The following is a 21,145-nucleotide window of genomic DNA, read 5'->3' as shown; positions in this document are numbered from 1 at the left end:
TCCCCAACCTGGGGAAGTCACTCTACCCTTTTCCGGCTCAAGACCATGGTCTCGGATTTGTAGGCACTGATCTTCATCCCGGCCGCTTCACACTCGGCTGCGAACCACTCCAGTGAGAGCTGTAGGTCACTCCCTGATGAAGCAAATAGAACCACATCATCTGCAATGGTGGAAAATGTTTTTCTCATTTTAGTAAAAGAAGAAGCACCAAAAACAAATTTGTGCACATTTGTGGGCTGGGCTGTTTGATCCTCCCTCTAATGCAAATCAGTTCTCTCCTCAAGGTATTTCTGTCCCCCAGAATTATTGTTTCATTTGCAGATAGGACTATTGTGTTAGGATAATGAACGCAATTAGTCTTTTGTTGCTTGTTATCTCTCTGTCATGTAAGATATTCTACTTGTTTAGTTTATTGACCCACCATTGTAGTTAAATTGTATAATAAACTGCACATTATTTTCTTTATTCCAGGTTGTACAGGTCAGAGTATGGAATCCATTCCTTCCAGTCCAGTGGTGAAAAAGCCTGGAGAGACTTTGAGTTTGTCCTGCAGAGGTTCTGGGTTCACCTTCGGTTCTTTTGGCATGAGCTGGGTCAAACAACCTGCAGGAAAAGCACTTGAATGGATGGGATATATATATACAGATGGAAGCAACACAGATTATTCCAGTACTTTTCAAGGTAGAATAGAGATCACCAGAGACAACAGCAACAGCATGTTGTATCTGAAACTGTCCAATTTAGGACCAGAAGATTCTGCTTTGTATTACTGTGCCAGAAAAGCACAGTGATCAAAGTGGGTGGATAGGCTGAACAAAAACTCAACAGGAACTGTTCAGACATTAAACACATAGTGGCAGTGTGCACATGGAACAGAATCATCCTCACTCAATGGAATATAAAGTTACTTTACTCTTTGCCCTTATTTTTTCCTCAGATAGAAAACTTTTGATCAATCTGAAAAAAATCTGGTTGGGTGGTCTTTGTGGATTACCTCAGGGGGGCACGTGTTGTGGATTGGTGTTCTATAAATAAACTTAATTGAATAAAAGTTTTGTAATGCACCTTTTCTCTGTGTATATATATATATATATATATATAAAATGTGCACATTATATATATATTATATATTACATTATATACTATACTACTATATGTGCAAATAATTATATATATATATATCTATATATATATATATATATATATGATATATTCAATCTAATACCATGTGGTGTTAGGTTCAAACTTTTCAGCCTTCCTTAATTATTTGCATATTAGTTTATGTTTATGTTAAAGTTTTAGCTTTTACTTATCTGTCAGCAAACTCTTCCTGCAGTAGCTACCTCTACTGTTTGTCTAGGTTACACTTGTGTGCTAAAAATCACCGTCTTTCATTAAAAATGTTCTGCATGCAAAAAAAGAAGAATCGCTTGTTTATATTTCTTTCTATAACATGTTTATGAACTGTGTCTTACAACATATTTATGTACAGATTGTAGATGGACATTTTTGGAATAGACCGACAATTCACTTTGAAGTGGACTGAAAAAATGGTAACCAGTGGAATATTGAAGAGCAGATTTAGTGAACCTTAAATATGAAATATTAATGACATTATTGTTATTAAAAATTCTGTTGATTATCTTGTTTCTTTTTTAAGAAATTAAAATACCAAAAAAAATCTTTATTTAATTTTGGTTAAATAAGAATTTTAAACCATAGAGCTTGAAAAACCAATATAGTAAATCTTGTTTTTTATATATATATTTAATGCTAAAATGATAAACATATCGGAATAAGTAAATCAACTTCATTAACTGTTGTGTTTCTTTTATTTTTGCTTTCACCTTCCCATCTGAGGGTGGAGTAGGTTTTAGTACTAAGGTTTTTTACTGTGATATACTGGGGTGGCACACAGATATACACCAATACAAAAACCTCAGAATAGAAACCTGAGAAAATAATCCTTCAGTATGCAGAGAAAAACTGATAGAAAACCATGTTTATTTGAAGAACATCAGGTAAGTGTTATATGCATCTATACTGATTTGAGAAGTTACACAATAAGATGATTAAATTAGTTATACTGAGAAAATGATTGTGAGTGAACCTTCATTTAAAAATCTGATTTAGAATCAACAACTTTATATTAAAACTATTTCAAAACTATACCAGGCTCACTAAGACTTATTCTAGATAAATTCAAGATATTTGATCTATGTTTGTTTGTTACACAAATGATTAGATTTTTCTTGCTGCTGCTTTGGTGTTTTCAGGTTTTTGTTAATGAAGTCATTAGAGATGTAACACTGTGATGGTGCTTTTGACTACTGGGGAGATGGAACTAAGGTTACTGTTGTTCCAGGTAAGAAAATAAAATATATTATTTAAATGCTGCTTCTCCTGCTTTTCCTTTAAAATATTTTTATGCAAAAATTGGATTTATAGTTGATTCTATAGTTAGTTATGTTTATAGTATAATGCTAAAACTAACTGTTAAAATAAAAAAAACTCATAAAATGCGGCATCATGCAATATAATAAATTTCATTTTATTTTAGTTTTCCTCTCTGACTGTATTTATTGCTTAGTTTGGACCAGATCACAGTGCAGCGAATAATGAAAACTTGTTGACAGCTGGAATCTGTACTAAATGTATATGAATATTGTTTTGTCTGATCAAAACAAAACAATATCTGTCAAAAGTTTTTTAAAGCATAACAGTGTGAAAAAGTAAGTTGAAATTGAGCTAATAAATAATGGGAAGTAGATGGAAAATATATATCAATACTGAATAACTAAATGAGCTCATGCCGCTTTGAATCACTAATGATATAGTGGGTATTTCATATTTTGTATTTATTTAGAAAAAGAAATAGAGATGTCTTAATATTTTATTCTAAAATATCAGTGATAATCGAAGGAATTTTTTAAGGGAAAAAATTGGTGCAGCTGCCTTCGTTGTTTCATTGCCGTTCTTTGAAAAGAAGTTAACTGCAATCAATGCTCTTTTTGACAATATTTATTAGCAAATGAACGTTTTCTTTGTTGTTGAGAAAAAACATAAAAACTGAATCAAGTCCATAAAGTTTAGGTGTTAAGCCTTCCTGAAACAACATTATGCATGATCCTTATTTATATTTAAACCTCCTATTCTGAAAGGTTCTAGCTTAAAGCTTAACTTCCTATCCTTGTTTCACTCCACAAAAAAAAGTGTTTGAGCTTCTAAATTTAATAGTGGACATTGGTTGCACACCAACCTTTGCTTTAGTAGTAATTTAGATTGTTTTGTATTATTTCACCACAACACAACTCAATCATTTCCCTCCAAAACTAGTTGATCAATTTAAGCTCTTGGGTGAAGTTTTATGTAAAAGGTAACCTAAAAAGTTATGGAGCTGCAATCTAAGGAATTAGTAAAGTTGTCTCCCCACTCTGTGAGCTCTATCTATTTGCTGGAGTTTGAATATGGACCTTGAATTTTGGCTGCTATGTTGTGTGAAATGTATTTGTCCTGAAATATTCTGTTCCACTGACTTTTTTAAAATGTACACATTCAGATCTAAAATTTAGCATACTGCAGATGGGTGAGGAGAATATGCCTGTGTGCATCAAGCATAGGTCCCAGGTGAACCAGCAGCAAATTCTGTGCAAAATTTTTAATATTAGGGTACCTCCTGTCACCAGTAAAATAAAACTTTAATTCAGTTTTAATAGTTAAATTAAATGTAAGTTAAATTGAACATTTTCATACACATTTTTCTTATATTGTGAATTTTCCAAGTAGATGAAACAATAAACAAGATACGCTAACATAGATGGAATACATGCACTTAGTTTTTTTTTTTTTTTGTAATCATAGCATCTAAACTATATTATCATGTTCTGGTTGAGACAAGAAACAACAATGTTAAAGTAAAATGATTAAATAAATCCAGCAGATGCTAGATTTTTTTTCAGCTCATATTTGCAACAATGAAGTGGGCTTAGAAAACTGAAAACTGATGTTTTCTTTTTCTGACTGAAGCCTTACAGAAAAATAATGTTATGGAAAACAATAAGGTGTAAATAAGTTTTTTTGTTTGAGACTGTAACAGAAGGAAGAACAGAAATTAGTGGAAGTTGTGATCCAGCTGCTGAAACTAAGGGTGTAGAAGAAAGTGAAATGTCCGTATTTGCTTTACTTTTGAGAAACAATGTATAGTATAAATCTGATAGCACAGCTGAAGTGTGAAGATTTTATAACTTCTTAGAGTAGAAGCTTTACTTAATGAGTAACATAAAAAATAGTATATATTTCCCAAAATCAGGTACAACTTTTAAAAAAAAACTGAATAAAACACATTTTATTTTGACAATTTAATTTAATGCCAATTCATGCTAAACCATTTGGCTTTTGAATACTTTTCAGTTTATGAAAATGTTTGTAATATTCAAAACTTAGAGGAAGTGTATGAATATTAAACTCAGAGGTATATAGATTTATAAAAAGTCCAGCAGAGACAGAGTTACATAGCTAATAGTTAAAGTATATATAATGCGTCGCATTGGAATTTATTGCAGTAAAAATATTATTTTATGAAGTGATTAGCTCTATCATAAACCTGAGGGTGCATTTTTTATAGGACAATAAAGAAAAAAATTATTAGATTTAACATGTTTAACCACAGTAAAATGGCTTGGTCTTGAATCTTCTGCATTTTGCATACCTCTCAATTTATGAAGTGAGATCAAGTTTATTTTTTTTTTTTTGGAAAGATGAGACTGTGTAAAACAAACATCCTCAGTAAAGTCAACCTTTATCCGTACAACCTGTATACAGTATACTGTCATAAACATTTTTTTTTACTATTTCAAAATTATTTAGTCAATAATTAACACAAATGCTGGAATGTCTTATGGACAGAAAATATTAATTTTATTTGGCAACTCATTTCCTGTTTAACTGAACATCTCTTTTTCCAAATTAAATGTTGTTGTCTTCTTGTCGTCACAGGCGGCCCTAATGTCCCTCCGATTTTGTCTATTTTGAGTCCCCTGAAGGATTCTCGCTACCCCCCGAAGACAGCAGATGAACTTGGTCCAGATGTCTGTCTGGTCACAGATTTCCGTCCGAAGGGGGACGACGTAAATCTGAATGTGAAAGGTGGTCAGGTCAACGTCAGCACAGATAAAGCTGTTCTGTCAAACAACACCTACGTGTTTGTTGCCTACAGCAATGAAACCATCCACTCCTGTGACATGAACGGAAAGTTCAGCAACAACGAAGCTGGAAACAAACTATTAAAGTTCTGTCTATAGTTCTGATTAAACTTTTGATTTCATAGAGATGAAACTGCCACCTGCTTAAACATCTTTCTATGATAAAATAATTTTTTGAACATATTTTTTTTTTCTGCTATTCAGAAAAAGCCCTAAAATATATACAGTAATAATTAGGGTATAAAGCTCTTGTTTTCATCACACGTTTCCACAGACATATAAAAAATGTCCATCAGAGTTTGAGCAATTATTATGTGACTGATGTTCTTTCTGTGTCCTAACAGATTATGCATGTAGAAGCATTTATCCAGGTAAAACTGAACACTTTCTATCTCAGTCTGTTTTCATCACTGATCCTTGTATTCAGGTCTTAATGTTTAGTCTGAGCTCTGTTTATTTGCCCTCCAGAAAAAGCCAAGCTGAACTTCTACCTGCTGCTGATGAACGGAGTCCGGGTGGTTTTCACCAAAGCTCTGGCCTTCAGCACCGTCCTCACCATCAGAGGTCTGCTCTTCTGAGGATCAAAAAGAGACAGATTTCAAATCTGAGATTCTTCTTCCAAGATTTGTTTATATTTTGATAAGATTTAAAAATCTTGCAGGCAAACCAACCAATACAAAGATAAATAAAGGCCAATTCATGTAATGAATTTTTTCACCTCTGTACAGAAATACATTTTCTTTGGTTTATGTATATTATGCAATTTGTCTCTGAAAAAATATATGGTTCAATCTTTGAATTCAGTAAGTTTTAATTTCATATTAAACATGTTTGTGTCTCAATTCACGTAATAAAATTTAATAAAATAAATAATAATCAAGACACCTTTGCAAGATAAACTCATTTTAAATATTTAAATTTATATCCATGTAGTTTAATAGTCATAGACAACCATTCCGAAGATTTTTATTTTACGGATATACCTTTTTGAGATTTGTTTATGGAAATAGTGTATACAATAGTTTTGAAAAGTCCTCAAAGCCTCTTTACTCCTTTAAATATATATATATATATATATATATATATATATATATATATATATATATATATATATATATATATATATATTTATTTGGTGTCTTCCGCAAGCATTTTGAGCTTTTTTTTATTTACATTTTTCATTTATTTTAAATATTAAAATAGCTTCGAGTTTTACCTTTTCAGAGCAGTAGTATGGTGTGCACTCTTCCCATTGAGTTCCACTCCATTTTATCTTTTACCTTTTACGGTTGGACAGTTTTTGAAAGACAACTAAAATGGGCCTTTAGCTAAGTTTCTGTATTTATAAAGATTGTTTTCTTTTGTCTGATAATTTTAATGCTTTTATGCACTTTTTAATATGCCTTAACAATATGTTTTTTAAAACTAAAATAATGTCCTGCAGCCATTATTGTATTATTTACTTTGCTAATGTAAAGGATTTTGTTTTAGCATTTGAAAGAGATGATGAAGGGATATTGCAGATGAAAAGTCACATCTAATTTCTTTAGCACAACGGTTTCATCAGTTGAAACCATGTTTCTACAGGAAGTTAAGGTTGGAGATGTAAATCTGACTGAAACCAAAAAGCAGCAAAGTTTCACATCAGCAGAGAAGGTTTTGGTTAACCTCAGCCAGCCCTTTCTTCCTTTCACACAAACTTTTTCAAGCTATTGAACTGTATGTTAAATTACTGTGTGTTTCTAAGTATTATAAATAAAATAATACAGACATGTTTGTTAAAAGCTTTCTGTCTAAGGAAACATGATGTATTACATCCAGTCATTGATTTTGTGGAGTTTGGAGAGTCACTTGCATTGTGTCACTGACTTTGAAGCAATTCTTCACACCATGCATGCATAGAGCTACAAAGGAGAGGATTTCTACCTGACAACAGGGAGAATCCTCAAACAGAACCAGGCTCAGTGTTAATGGCCTTCTGCAAAGTTCTAAAGGCAGGTTGAGAGTGGCCTTAAAATAAAGATGAGATTCAAAGACATCGAAATAGAGAAAAATATATACGTCGAAAAAATAATAATGATAATACTAATTATAATATTTTAATTGGGCTTTTTCTTAAAGCACTACAAACATGACCGTGCCTCGTGTATGGTCATGTTTAATTAAATAGCAGGACAAAAAGAGATGTGTTAGAAACACGACTCTAATATTACCATGGTATCATGTCAAAAGTACTCTTTTTCACAAGAGACATTTCCCATTTATTTTTATCAGACACTGATTGATTATAAACCAGCCTATCTTGACAATCCTACAGACTGTTAGGAGACAAAGAAAAAATAAACAAACCGGTTTATCTCCCAATAAATAGCTTGCAAATCAGGATCATTTTGTTTGTTACTGTGCTTTAGGCCCATACCAGAGAAAATAGACACACGTTGCAAAAACTCCTCACTGATTCAAGACTTTTGACAACAGGGCACCACAAGAGCACCACGAGACCATTGAAGCAATGCCAAAAAAAAGTTAAGTTCTATAAAATGTTATCTGAACGGTTCAAACACAACCAACCTAATTGGGGTAATACTTCTCTAAATTACTGTTTACATAAACTAATCATCAGGATTTACACAATAAAATTTGCATTCATTTTATCCAATCTTTCGTTGCCTAGCGTAATATTAGAATTGATCTGCTTTGCAGAATGAAATCATTATAAAGGATATGACTGTGAGCCTTAATTTAATGTAATAAATTTGAATAAAATGTAATCATATAAAAGTGAGGTTTCTGACAAAATAGTCCACAATTGAAGTATAAATTCCACCTTTAGACAGCCTCCTTATGACATGTCTCTTCTTTGATGCATATCGGAAGAAATCGCAGTGACTGTGAACAAATATGATGTTTTTTTCTTTGTTTCCCTGAAATGATTAAAAATTCCTTTGGGTTCCAAAATATTAAAAAAACATAAAACACATCTTAAAATATCATATAGTTTTATAATATAAAATCTGTCACTAATTAAATCTTGCCAAATTATTACTTCTGAATATTCAAACATATCTAAATCAGAAGCAGCTGTGGTTTTATTTTGAGGAGGAGTTCATGTAACACATGTCTCTTCCTGCTCTATTTATTGGCAGAAGAAAACAGCAAAGACACAATAAACATGTTGTGCTGTAGGACAGGACTACTGCTGATCACCATCTGCTGGGCAGGTGAATATATTAATGTATCTTTACTAAACTTTTCTTATATCTCATTCATTCCTCACATTTTTGCTTTTTGCAGGTGTTTCTGGTCAGACTCTGACTGAGTCTGAACCAGTAGTTAAAAAACCTGGAGAATCCCACAGACTGACCTGTACAGGCTCTGGATTTACATTCAGCAGCTATCCCATGAACTGGGTCAGACAGGCTCCTGGAAAAGGCCTGGAATGGATTGCTTTTGTGCACACTGGAAGTTCTCATTTCTTTTACTCCCAGTCTGTTCAAGGCAGATTCACCATCTCAAGAGATGACTCTAGCAGTAAAGTCTATCTGCAGATGAACAATCTGAAGACTGAGGACACAGCAGTGTATTACTGTGCTAGAGAGACACACTGCATGATATAAATAGGGGAGTCATACAAAAACTACTTCCTTTATTTCCTATCAACACTGTTTATGTTGCATTTTTTTCTCTCTCAATGGGTCTTTTAATAAAATACATAAAATAATTTTAGTATTATAAAAAGATGAGATAAAAAGATTAAAGATAGATTTAATTCTGGTCAGAATATAATGTATTTATTTATTATATATCGACTGGATGGTCCATAGTAAAGGGCCCCACTACTACATACTCCTGGGGTGGCCCCACAAGGCACCACAAGGGACAAATGCTTTCGTCAAGTCCACAAAATACATTTAGTTCAGTTGAGCAAACTCCAATTGAACCCTTGAGTACCCTGCCAAGGGTGTAGAGCAGGTTAGTCGTTTAGTGGCGGGGACAAAAAAAAACACACTCCTCCTCTTGAGGCCGAGGGTCGACAATAAGTTGGATTGTCCTCAAGGCAGATCTCATCCACCCCTCAGCCTTACCACCACGGAGTTCTTCGACCATCTAGGTGACTTCAGCTTTGTTGTTAAACGAAAGCAGCCCTGAACACTCTGATTCTTCTTCCGCTACAGAGAATGTGTCAGTCCGGTTGAGGAGATCCTTAGATTATCCCCTACACCGTCTGACAAAGGCCTCATTTAGGGTCAGTAGGTACCCACTAAAAACAGTGTTAGCAAAGCAATTTGAACATGTTTTGTGTTTGCAATGTCTGGAATGACTGAGAACTTACACAGACAGGATCTTTCTGTGAAACCTATTTCCCATTTATATTGGTTAGGTGTCCATCATATTTTTATTGTCCAGTCCAAAAAAATCACTTCATTTTGTATATTTAACTTTTGACAGGGAGAGGACGGCTTAAGCCTTTTTAAGACCACCTTGACATGTAAGCAAAGACTGAACCTTGGTTATATCAGACAGCTCCCTTCTTTATGTGTAAGCCCATTTATAACCTCTAGAGGGCAGAATGATAAAGCTAATTCTCCTCTGTGTTTTGTTAGGTCAGGAATGAGATCAAACTACTTAAGGTTTAAGTATAACCTAAATGTGAAAACTAAATTTAGAGGGGAAAAAAGGAAACATTGTTTGTGGTTATTGTGTCTTTAATGTTACATAACATTAGGCCTTTTATTCTATGCTCATGATAAATTAAACTGAGGCAAATTGTTTCTGATTGTCCGTTATTAGTTTCACTCATTTCATTTTTTGAATGATACCACTTCTTATTAGTCAAATTAAGCATTGTCTTTCCTGGTAAAGCATTTTTATATCTTTAAAATGTTCTTTCAAAGCTATTCTGTCAACAAAAAAGACAGATGATAAAAGTAGAATTAATTTAAATGTGTAGGAGAGGATTGATGCGTACCGACTTTGCTGGTAAAGGTTTGATTTGATATGGATTTTGGAAAACAGAATGCAATCAGGAGGCATTTTTTCACTTTAAAATTGTCTAGAGAGAGACCGCTAGTAAGACTTTGAAATAATCTAAACCTGGACATAAAAGGATTTACAGGTTCCCACACACTGACATACTCAGCCTTTGGATTCTTGTCCAGGGTCTACATCATATTGTGGGTCAGGTAGGCTTCTGAGAAAGGACAGGATTGGTTTTTCCATTGCAGCTACTGGATTTGAAACACTGCTAGACAATGTAAGGTCCCTTCACTATCTCCAGTGGCGAAATGGTGTTTACCACTGCGCTCAACAGACCCAGTAACTGAAGTTGGATTGCACTGAATTCTCCACAAACAAAAGAAATTGATATGGTAAACAGAAGAGCTAAAGTTTCATTGGACTTTGTTTTGTTAAAGTAAATACATTCTCACATTAAGAAAGGTAAAAATTTGACAAACCAGTTAAAAACAAAACTAAATGGCTATGGACTATGTAATGAAATGTCTAAAAATGTGTCATACATATCCTATTCTTATCCTTTTGATTAAGATTGCATGACTTTTCAAATAGAAATCATTAGATCACGGCAAGAATCTAGAGGTAATAAAAGCAACATTTGTATTTTTTTGAAACAATTCAATTTAAATCAAACATATTTTTAGATCTCAAATGGAAAATGAATGTTATGGTAACTCAGTTTTTTTAAACATGTTGTTGTTGTTAAAAGCCCTAAGTAAGAACAATCTTCTGTATCAGCTTGTCTTAAAGACACTGTTGGTGTCCAAGCATAGATCACACCAGCAGCTGGAAAACTACATTTTTCCTCCTATTAATTGGGTTTATGAAAAAAGTGCTAAATAATGTTTTTTGCTTGAAAGAGCTTTATAAACATTTAGTATGAGTTATTAAGTAAGAGCGAGATTTTGCCCCATATCTGAGTATTTTATTTATAGTTTAGAATACATAACAAAAACATGCTGTGCACTATTAAAGACTCACTGAGGTCAGCAAATCCACTTTTTTTTTCTTTTTTTTTTTTTTTTTTTTTTTTTTTTACAGCTTTACATTCTTAAATATATTTCCTTTGTTTAGGGAACATTTTGGATATATTTGTTAAAATGTCCCTCTTCATTGCAGGTGTTGATAGTCAAATTTTTACAGAAACTTCCAAAGCCTAAATACTCAGAAAGGTTTATCTGTACAGGTTTTGGATTCACAATTCTTAAATAGTTAATATACTTGATCAGACAGGTGTCATGAAACGAGGACAGATGGGACCCAGTATTCAGGAGAGACAGTCAGTAGGAAAGTTCAAAAGATTTATTAAAATAAAAACAAAACAAAAGCGGAGCTGTGGCTCGCGGACACTGCAGGCGGGGGGCGGGGCACCGCCCAATCTCAGACAGTCTGGAGGAGAAACACAGGTAAGTGACGACGATCAACTGATAGAAGATTAACTGTGTTGGTCACTTACCTGGTTTTACAGTCCAGACCACGAGTGTCCTCAGTGCTGCAGTCCCAGAGGTGAGGCTGGAAGCCGATCCTGGTGAGGGATCCAGAACAGACAGGAACAGGCAGGATCCAGATCAGACAGGAACAGAGACAGGTGACATGATCCAGACTTCCAGGCATCCACAGGCTTCCAGGAGGGTTCAGAGTCTGACTGGGACCAGAAGCATGACCAGGTGGTCACGCACAGGAGCAGACAGGATCAGGTGCAGACAGGCAGGCTCAGTGGAAGAGGGTAGCCGAGACAGGACATAGGAACCGGAACTTGAAGCTGGACTTTAAACTGGTCTCNGAGAAACACAGGTAAGTGACGACGATCAACTGATAGAAGATTAACTGTGTTGGTCACTTACCTGGTTTAACAGTCCAGACCACGAGTGTCCCCAGTGCTGCAGTCCCAGAGGTGAGGCTGGAAGCCGATCCTGGTGAGGGATCCAGAACAGACAGGAACAGACAGGAACAGGCAGGATCCAGATCAGACAGGAACAGAGACAGGTGACATGATCCAGACTTCCAGGCATCAACAGGCTTCCAGGAGGGTTCAGAGTCTGACTGGGACCAGAAGCATGACCAGGTGGTCACGCACAGGAGCAGACAGGGTCAGGTGCAGACAGGCAGGCTCAGCGGAAGAGGGTAGCCGAGACAGGACATAGGAACCGGAACTTGAAGCTGGACTTTAAACTGGTCTCCACCCTGGAGCCAGGCTTACTTAGATAAAAACTGAACTTCCCCCCATAATGAGCCAAAAACCCAGAGGACTCCACAGGGGAGGAACAGTGGACAATCAGGAGACGAGACAAACACAAAAACCCTCTTTCCACTGGCAGCTAGGATCCAGGACATGAACCATAAAATAAAACTGAACAGAAAGACTGACAGAAAGACAAGCAATGATCTGGCACTGAATGCTCAGGTTGAACTGAATATAAACCAGAGGAAATAGGTGAGGGGAATAAATTATAATTGAGGCAGGGAAGGAAGAGGGCAGGTGAGAGGAATTACTAATTAAGGGAGAGCAAACAGGCCAGATCATGACAACAGGGTCCTTGATCGAGGAGGGAATGGGTGGGGTTGATTAAGCAACACTCCCCCCCCTTCTATATAGAACAAAACACACTTGTTTTGCAAAAACTAGCACTACTTCATGGAGACTGTTAATTTTGTTTATGTTACAAGTTACAAGTATGTATTACATTCAGTCAGTTCAAGGTGATTATTGACCTCTGAAGATTACACTAAAAAAGCCTCTTCTGCAGTTAAACAGGCTGAAAAAACAAGCTTTTTTGCTGTTTATCATTGTGCTCAAAAATCCAGAATGTTGGAACCAGAAGTCAGAAAGAGATTTCTGGAAGTTCTTTTCTTAGTTTTAGTTTGTCAAATTCTTACTTTCACTGAATTTTAAATGTTGTATTTTATATGCAATAAATTGTTTTAAAAGAGTTACAAAATTTACATTACCATTTACCAAAATGATTGTTTGCGTTGAAATAAATGTTCTTCTAATTATTCAAATTAACAAACGTTTTAGAATATATATCAGAATATAATTTTATAGAATATGTGTATATATATATATATATATACATATATACATATTTAAATACTCTTCTAAGTATTCAAATTAACAAATGTTTAAGAATATATATCAGAATATAACGAGAGAGAGAGAGAAAATATATATATTTTTTTGTTTGTTTTTTTGTTTATTGTTTTAAAAAGAAAAAAAAAATGTTGCATTTTTTCATATAGAAAAACCTCCACATCAAGTCAGAAAACCGTGTTTACGTCATTGAATGTAAACTGAGTGTATTTCTCCGTCGCTCATTATTAAAATGTGGCTGAGAAAGTCACTGGGGCTTATTTTGGTTTTACCATCCAGGATGTGCCGTCTTACCTTCCTGCTTTTTTTAGTGGCTGGGTGTGAGTCTCACTGGGATTCATAATGCAAGTGGATATATATTTTACCTTAAAGTTTTTAACTTTTTTTTAACTCTTTCAACAGATGTGAGGGCTAAACAGCTAACACAGCCAGTCTCCTTGACTGTGCAGCCAGGTGAAAGCCTGACCATCACGTGTCAGGTGTCCTATCCTCTCACCATTTCCCGAACACACTGGATCAGACAGCCAGTGGGTAAAGAGCTGGTTTGGTTGTGTAGTGCTCACATAGGACATGCCACACATTACAAAGAGTCAGTGAAGAACAAGTTTAGGATTGACATGGAGCCATCAAGTAAACAAGTGACTTTAACTGGACAGAATATGCAGCCTGAAGACACAGCTGTGTATTACTGTGCCAGCGAGGGACACACTGCGACACAAACTATCAGTGGAGCTGAACATAAACTTTTTTTTTTTTTTAAACAGACCTGAACATAAAACTCGTTGGGGCCTGAAAATGTTTTCTCAGCAAAAACCTTAAAGCTTAAGGAATAAGTAGCCTTGGTTTCAAGCTCTGTTAATGCAATACATAATGTTTGGAGTTAATTAACACCCTTAAGCTTTCCCTGTTTCAGAAACCAGCAGCTGCCACTGTGCTATGCTATTATAAACCAAACCTGACAGCTGGAACTCTGGAATCCATCTGTCAGGTGAAATGTTGTGTAAACGATTAATCAGCATTGGGAATCTATAATACATCCTTGTATCGACGTGCAGCAATCTTCTAATGACGTCAGCATATGACATATGTGTATTTCTAAACATCTATTTGCTATATTTTGCTATATGCTAATCATGCTCTCCTTTATTTCATTAAACAAAATAAGTAAGGACTGCTCTTTGACAAAGCTCTTTGGCATATCTATTGATTTTAAGGATTATGTAATTGATCAAAATGGCTTTTATTATTTGTTTGTACTATTCAGTTTAACTAAAGATTATTGCAAAACGTACTTTGAAGAGAAAACCTGTGAAAGCAAAATTTTACCATGCAAACAGGATTTGAATACACTTAATTATTCAACAGTGTGGATATGAAATATGACCTATGAGGAGGTGACATGTCAGCTTCTTGTCTGATTCCATCAGATCAGCTTCAACATTAATCATGTTTCTTTTAGCTCTAACACTTCTGCTGGCTGCTGGATCATGTGAGAGATTTTCCTTTGATTCAATCTAATAATCACAATAGCCATTCATTAATTAGCTGATTAATAATGATAATTATACTGTAATCTTTTATTTTTTCATTTTTACAGGTATAGTCTGTATTGATCTTGTTCAGCCAGAATCAAAAGCTGTGCTGCCTGGGCAGTCTTTGAGCATCACCTGTCGGCTCTCTGGTTACACTCTTTATGATAGTTATGCAACCGGTTGGATCAGACAGCGGGAAGATAAAACTTTGGAATGGATATTTGATCAATGGGGAGGAAGTGGTGGTAGCTTATACCAAAATAATGCTCTGAAGAACAAGTTCAGCTTCAGTAGAGACATGTCTGCAGGAACAGTGACAATAACAGGACAGAATCTGCAGGCAGAGGACACAGCTGTTTATTACTGTGTGAGAAGGCACAGTGATAGAAACCCCACACAGAGCTGAACAAAAACAAAACAAATAATCAGTACAGCAGAATAAATGTTCACTCTGTGTATTACCATTAAGCTGTGACAGTGATAAACCTGTAGAAGTAAAAGTAGGCTGAATGAGCTGTCCATTTCCATTCCTATTAAATAAAGTTGTCTTTTACAATGAACAAGCAGGATGGAGAGATATTAAGCTATTTTTCTGTTTTATACTGTAAAGTATTCTGTCCTGAAAAATCATATATCAGAGCCTTTCACTGTATAATATATGCAGTTACATTTCAAGGTGAAAAAGATATAAGTCAAATAGAAGTAATCGGGATATTTTAGCTACTATGATAAGTATACATCAGTGGTGGCTGCTGCTTTCTGAAATAGGGGAGAATCAATGGTATTGATTCAATCCAAACATCACCTTTTCCTCTTGTATACTTTACAGATTTTAGCTCCAACCTTTATGGGGTTTGCAGACATTACTCGCCAGCTGGATCAGACGAAATAGTATTAGTCATTTTCGGTCAATGCCATATTTAAAAAAAAATTCCAAAATATGTAGATGAGAATGTGTGGGACATTATGTGTGCACATTCTGAACAAAGCCAAACTAGTCTAATATGGATGCATTTAAAGCTATCACCTCTAATGTCAGCATGAATGTTAAAATCCTCCTCTATAATTACTTTGTCAGAGTTTAACACCAATTCAAAAATTCTTAAACTGATCCAAAAATTGAGAGTCGACAATACAAAGTTACACACAGCTGCTTTTCCTCATTTACAATTGGGATGGGGAAAACTAAGAGTGAAATGCCAGAATAATTGTAACTATTAACTGGCTTTGGACTAATCAATAAATCGGACTAAAATATTTTTTCTACTCCTCCTCTTCGCCCTCAGAATTTCTGGGCATATGCGAATTTAAATATCTGGAGGGAGTTGCCTCATTTATGTTAACATAATCCTCTTGTTGCAGCAAGTTTATTGCAAGACAACAATATCAATTTGATTATCAGGGATACAGTAAAATAATTTACTAATAAACATTTTGAAGGGAGATATAACTAAACCACATTTAACAGTTTTAATATCTCTCTGAGTTCGAGTTATTTTTAAAATTATAATTGTCTACTCTTTCAGATTTTATTCTAATTTACCGTACATGATTTTGGTCATTTACAAAACACTGTCTGCATCAGTAAAGGGTGGGTAACAGTAGAGAAACTGCAGACAAGTATGTTAAACTATGGCTCTGCTTCTTGGTAATCATGTACATAAATTACTTAAGTAGGGCAAACCTTGTTTTAAACATAGGGAAATAGTTATATTTTAAATAGCATAACTGAATTCCAGTGACCCGCAGGTGGCAGGAAGATGCAGTAATATTAAACAAGGAAAGTATGAAATACATGTAATTCTAAAAAAACAAGAAGTGTGTATCTCAGAGAAGCCATCTGCTGCTGTGGGTTTTGGTTTCCTGTTGTCTACACTGGTCATTAATAGGCTAATCTTGTTGTAATGTTTATTATTATTTAAAAGAAAAGAATAAAATGCAGGTTCAAATAACTACTGCAACCCCAAGAATAACTTTTTCTTAACTTCAATTCAGAAAAAAATATAAATCAGTAATTTTTTTTTACAGAACTCAAAGGCTGTTGAAAAACCAACAGGAACAAATGACACTGTTACCAACAGTAACAGTGTCATTTAACCTGTATTCATAGGTCTTCTCTCCTTTTGTAAGGGGGAGTCAATGCAAATGTTGGCGTGGACCTCTACTTATTTGAGTGCAGAGGATAACAGAAAACAGTAGACTCACAGTAAGGATGGCCTTTATGACAATACTGCTGCTTTCTCTTCTCTGTTGGAATGGTAAGAAATAAGTTCACAATGCCTGATTTTGATCTAACAAAGAAAAAACATAAAATATATATTTTCCATGTTTTCTTTTTCAACAGGTGTTTTTGCTCAGACACTTATAGAGTCTGAGTCAGTGATTAAAAAACCTGGAGAATCCCATAGACTGACATGTACGGGTTCTGGTTTGACAGTAAGCAGCATCTTCTTCTCCTGGATCCGACAGGCTCCAGGAAAAGGACTGGAGTGGATTGCATGGCATGATAGTGGCAGTGGGACAAGAAGATTCTACTCACAGTCAGTTCAAGGTCGCTTTACCATCTCTAGAGATGACAGCAGAAACCAGCTGATTCTGCAGATGAACAGTCTAAGGGTTGAGGATTCTGCCGTTTATTACTGTGCTAGAGAGCCACTGTGACTCAAGTTGCGTTGACAGCTGTACAAAAACCAAGAACATTTCTTTAAAGTTGATAAAAGACTAGTATAATGAATAGAATTTTGTTTTACACATATTCCCAGTCTTATTAAAAATCTAAATGAAAAGATGCTTTTTTTCATAGTTGTCTAAAAAATTTGAAACAAATATTGGTATATTAACAGAGGGGGTTCCCCAATATACAGAGCATGTACTTCCTTGATCCAAGGGTCAAAGGGTTCTGAACTTGGAACATTTGCTGTATGTATTCACCCCTCCTGTCTATGTGACAGTCTCTGCGCTGGTGCTGGTCTGATCCACAATGCAGCACACTTGTTCTACTCTTCCCTCACTGCAATTAGCTCTTACTGGTTCCACCTGATTTCACCTCCAAATAACCTCCGTGCAGATCAACTGCCAGTGCCGGAACCTGCCTACCAGCCTGACCTAGTGTAGCCTTGCCGTTTACCTGACCCTGCCTGCCTGTGAGTACCGGATTCACCCTAACCTGCATGAAATCTCTGAGCCTGCCTATTATCAGAGCTGGACCAGAGCTGGACCTTCCCTCTTGAATCACCCTGCCTGTACTGCTGCAGGAAATCTGCCTCTCTGTGTATGGACCCGGACCCCTCTAGATAATGCCCCTGGAAAACCCTGAATGGAGTATCTGCCTGTATTGGTTTGCCCTTTTGCAAATACAGATTGGGTAAAAACACTGCAAAATTAAATTGGTTGTTTTAACCTAAAGCTTAGTTGAACACATACTGTAATTTCCAACCACACTGAAATAAAAAATTGTGGAAAAACTATTATTTTTGAATAAAAATCAATAACACCTTTCATTTAGCTCATCATTGCCCAAGTTGCACAAGCATTTTCACTGTCTGCTTGAGCTCATGTAACTTATTTAACTTAATGATAGAAAACCTTAAAAGATTGCTCTCTTCCTAGACATTTTAAGTATAAAAAAACATCAGCCATATGCTCGCTAAATCATCAAGATGTGACAGGGGCGTTACGTTTGTATCTTATGTCTGGGTCTAATTCTGGTACAGGTACTGTTGGCGGTGGGGTGTGAGCCTCTAGGTTTGTTTAGCCAGCTCATATTGTTCTGCAGAAAACATTTTTTTTTTAGAAAAAAGCAATATTTTTTTCCTTTTTTTTTTAAAGATATGAAGTGTGGCAAAGTGGCACAGCCAGCTTCTCTATGGCTTAGGAAGCAGGTCAACAGCTAGCCATCATCTGTCATGTCTCTTATTCCGTGGGTACCCATCGCTCTCATTGGATCAGGCAGATGCGAGAAAAGGTCTGGAATCGTTTTGAGGAGCTCATGTTGGATATGAATCCTTTAAGAAGGATACTGTAAAGACCAAGTTCAGTCTGGGCTTAGAGTGAACCTGGAACAGAGCGACTCTGAATGGCAGAAAATAATGCCTGCACAGTAGATACTGCTCTGTACTATTGTGCCAGAGACTCACATTGATAATAAAAAAAAAAAAAACTGAAAAGCTGCTGGACAACATCCTCTCTGAAACCAAGAAGTCAACAGAGGAGGAGCTGTCATGACACTTCTAATGCAAAGACCTGTTAACAATCAAAAAAGCAAATATGGTGGGTAAACGTGAAATGTTGCCCCGTAAATTAGATTAATGAAATGCATCATATTAAGGCAAAGCTAAGTCTTGAAATTATTGTAAGAAAAAACAATTATGTTTAACATAAAATACAACAATAGAATTGCCAGTATGGATGCAAGCACAAACATGTAAACATTTTTAGTTATTAAGTAGTCAGTAAGCAACAAATAAAACATAAAGTACTTTAAAATCAACCAAATAATCTTACTCAAACCCATCTGATGACAAAGCAAGTCATAAAAATCTAATAAAAATAGTAAGTTTGACAAAATCCCAATAAATAAGAAAAAGCACTGAATAGGTAAAAAGATTAGGTAAGAGGCTTTTTATATTTCCAAATAATTTTTCAACAAAGCTACTAAAGTGAATCACATCAGCACATCCTCAATACCTTAAAATCACATATAAATCAGTCTTGATAATTTCTCTAGAAAAATGCTAACATGAATCAGAGAAAAGAAAATAGTTAATAAAGAATGATCCTTTTTAAGCTAATTTTTATTTGTTACATTTCTTTTTTTCCAATCAAAAATCCCAAACATGTCCCTGTGATACAATTAAACATTTTGTTTGAAAATTGTATGGTTCTTCTTGAAAATGGGAAGTAAATATAGCGACATGTTCCTTTATCCTTTGCCAACACATTACTACCTTCAATACCTGGGGGTGCCCAGACCATAGACACTCCCTCTCTAGGATATAATGCAAATCTTCAGTCTGATCATAGTATTTCTTTCTGCTCACTCACTCATCCATTTTGTAAGGAAGTGTTCTCTTACTTCAACAGGATGGCCCTCAGACTTGCACTGCTAGTTGTTTTTCTTCCCTGTAAGTTTTTAGTTGTTGTTAGTTGTTATTTTGTTGAAGATTCACAATTTCATTTACATGAAATTTTTTTTTCTTCTATTTAGGCTTTACAGGTCAGACTATGGAGTCCATTCCCTCAAGTCAAGTGGTGAAAAAGCCTGGGGAGACTCTGAGTCTCTCTTGCAGAGGATCAGGATTCTCATTTGATTGCTGTAGTATGCACTGGATCAGACAACCTGCAGGAGAAGCCCTTCAATGGATGGGACGTGTTTACAGCCATGGGAGAACAACAGACTATTCTAGCAGCTTTCAAGATCGAATAGTAATCAGCAGAGATAACAGCAATAGTATGGTTTATCTAAGACTGCCCGACTTAAAGCCAGATGATTCTGCTGTTTATTACTGTGCCAAACAAGCACAGTGTTAAAAGTGGGTGGAGAGGCTTAACAAAAACTCCACAAAAAAACTTTTAAGCTCTGCCAAATGGTGGCAGTGTTGACGAAAATGTTGTAAACATAATCAATCATTTACTTGAAAGTAACACCTGATTTTAGCTGATCAGTTATTGAACTATCTAAATCTAATAAATCAACAAAACAAATAATTGAATGTTTTCTCTTACGAGTTTTACTTCCTTGTTAAAAAAAAACCCCATTAGATTCGACCTTGCTCCAACAACTTCACAGTGGTTCCTGCCTTCAACCGTTTGACTCTAAATATTGCCCTCATTCTAAATATGAATTTGCTTGTTAAAATCTCTTGCCAATGTATTTTGTAAAAACAATAAAAAAAATTGCTGTAAATATACAGAATTAATCAAAAAGTCTCAAATGTTAAAATATTAATGAATTATACTAAATTACACTAGTTATGCTCATAACTAGTGCAAACTTTATTTACAATTTTCTATCATATCATAAATTGCACTAAGTAGTGGCAACTTAAGGGCACCAGTTTTCCATAAACATAATCAGGTGACATCTGTAATCCAAATGGTTGTTTAAGATAATACCATCAGCCTGCTTCTGTTGTATAACTCTGTGAGGTTGTTAACATAAACACCAAAGTGTGACTTTGGTAGTACCTGCCAGAAAGTTAAATAAGGGTTACACCTTGGTGTTTTAGCAGGATAAAAAAATGAAAACATTTGTGCAAAATCATGAAGAAATAATTTCCCAAACATGAATGCAATCTTCGTTAACG

At 35.2% G+C, this 21,145-nt stretch overlaps 1 long non-coding RNA gene across 1 annotated transcript; it reads left to right on the top strand.

Annotated features, from left to right (window-relative positions):
* Positions 1–1,930: 1,930 nt before the first annotated feature.
* LOC107096040 lies at positions 1,931–5,265 on the top strand. The gene is made up of 3 exons (XR_001481781.1): positions 1,931–2,021; positions 2,277–2,365; positions 4,996–5,265. It is a non-coding gene; the product is annotated as an uncharacterized LOC107096040 (long non-coding RNA).
* The last annotated feature ends 15,880 nt before the right edge of the window (positions 5,266–21,145 follow it).

The sequence above is a fragment of the Cyprinodon variegatus genome, unplaced genomic scaffold (genome assembly GCF_000732505.1).
Source record: "Cyprinodon variegatus isolate N-32 unplaced genomic scaffold, C_variegatus-1.0 Scaffold594, whole genome shotgun sequence".
Lineage (NCBI taxonomy): Eukaryota > Metazoa > Chordata > Actinopteri > Cyprinodontiformes > Cyprinodontidae > Cyprinodon > Cyprinodon variegatus.
The sequence above is the reverse complement of the archived record's forward strand: the minus strand, read 5'-3'. Positions and strand labels throughout refer to the sequence as shown.